Source organism: Salmo salar, chromosome 24, assembly GCF_965601325.2.
Source record: "Salmo salar chromosome 24, fSalSal1, whole genome shotgun sequence".
Classification (NCBI taxonomy): Eukaryota; Metazoa; Chordata; class Actinopteri; order Salmoniformes; family Salmonidae; genus Salmo; species Salmo salar.
This window is the reverse complement of record NC_138314.1, coordinates 9,927,466-9,929,626: the sequence shown is the minus strand read 5'-3', so window position 1 is coordinate 9,929,626 and position 2,161 is coordinate 9,927,466.

Below are 2,161 nucleotides of genomic sequence, written 5' to 3'. Positions count from 1 at the left end.
TGTTGGATTGCCCCTTTAAAAATCAATCAGACATGGTAGTTGTAAAGGGTTAAGTTTTCATGTGAGCATCATGTCACTGTCTAGCCTCAGCTCTCACGCTTTGCTCGATTGTGTGGTGAAAGCCTGTGCAGGCTAGCCCCATTCAGACTCCCCAGGGCTTGCTTGCCTGGCAGTGAAGGATGTGGCAGTTGCCAGTGCTCATGGGTAGGATGCCACTTCAGTCACCACACTCCTCCACCCAGGGCATTCTCACTGAGAGGCTGGCACATGTTCCTCTCGTCCCACAGCAACACCTGCTTGTCATAGATAAAAATAAAGTTTACCTTTATTTTCCAAGAGCGACCTGGTCCAATAGCTGGTGTTTTCGCCCGGGACCTTTCGCATGTCAAGCAAAGTGATTACCACTACACTACAGAAACGACCACTACACTAGATAGATACAGATACAAGATCATAGAGTACTATAAGCCCCCTGCCATCAGAACAGCCTGATTTTGTTGGGCCATGGAGTCTACAAGGTGTCAAGAGTTCCACAAGGAAGCTAGCCCATGTTGACTGTATTGCTTCCCACAGTTGTGTCAAGATGACTGGATGTCCTTTGGGTGGTGGACCATTTTTTTGATACACACGGGAAACTGTTGAGTGTGGAAATACCCAGCAGTGTTGCACAAGGCGGTGCGCCTGGCACCTACTACCATACCCCGTTCAAAGGCACTTCAAACTTTTGTCTTGCCGATTCACCTTCTGAATGGCACATATACTCATTCCATGTCTCAAGGCTTAGAAATCATTCTTTAACCTGTTTCCTCCCCTTCATCTACACCGATTGAAGTGGATTTAACAAGTGACATCAATAAGGAATCATACTGTGGCTTTCACCTGGATTCACCTGGTCAGTCTGTCATGGAAAGAGCAGGTGTTCTTAATATTTTGTACACTCAGTGTTTCCTATAGGAATCCCATAGTGCTTTTTTGTAAGGGAAGTTGCATTTTGATGAAATAACATATTTTGTTGCCACCAGCAGCTACCTTATGAATGAAGACAATAGTATCTAACCACAAGATTGAGATAATTAACTATTTCCCATTTTAGAAATACTGATATGTATTTTGCAAGTACAGTAATTAGTACTGCATCTTAGTACTTACCATCTTCAGTATAGAGTAGTGTAATTGTTTTATTGTTTGTTTTTTTGCCTACAAAAATACATTACAGATGGGCTATTGTCAAAATGGTCCCTTACATTGATAAGACACAAGCACACAAACCCCAGCCACCTGGCTTGATCAAGCACTTCCCAACTCAAGTTCTCCCATTGACCTACCATACTCTGCCTTTTTATGAACTGTGGTTCAGGGTGACAAAATGCCACAATATTCCCTGTTATCCCTGGATAAAATGGTTCCACAAGGAAAGATGTCAAAAGATCAGTGAATCAACTGTCATATGATGTGATCTGTGTGGGAATGTTGGGAGAGTGTGTGAGAGTCAGAATAGATTATTCCCAGATGTTAGGTCACCTGTAAACTTATTTTCTTGTTTGTGTCTGCTGCATACAAGCACTTGCATTGGGCAAATGCGTGGGTTTGTCTCCATTTTTTCCCATTTACTAAAGTCTCCTTGATGCATTCTTAAGAAGGCTAAAATGCATTTTCGAACAGTACAAATAAAAAAGTTCAAGTCTGTGCCTGTGCACAGCAGTGTGTCTTCTTCAATGTGCTGGTGAAACTGAGTCTCCAAGACACCTAGCACAGAATATTGCATCCATTAGACTCGTCTTATTCCCAGTTGTGATTCCTGGCAGTCATGGCTGTTTTATTTTTGTGTAACTCATGTCAAAATAGCTTAGATACAGTCCCTACTATATGGGTAGCACTAAGGCTTTTTCCAGAAAGTTGTCTTGATTCAGCAAGAAGGCAGCTGGTAGGAAATGCACAAGAGCCTTTCTACACTAACTCAGTAATCGGAGTTTGATACAGAGAGGCAGAGACTACATCTGACAAATTGCATGCTTGGTACTAAACTGAAAGGGGAGGTGTAGCTTGATTTGATGTGTGTGTGTTTGGTTTGTGTAGCCTACAGGAGAGGTGTGGGGGGGGGGGGGGGGGGGGGAGTGGCTATGGATTGTCTATTCCCCCTGACACTACCCAGTGTGTATGT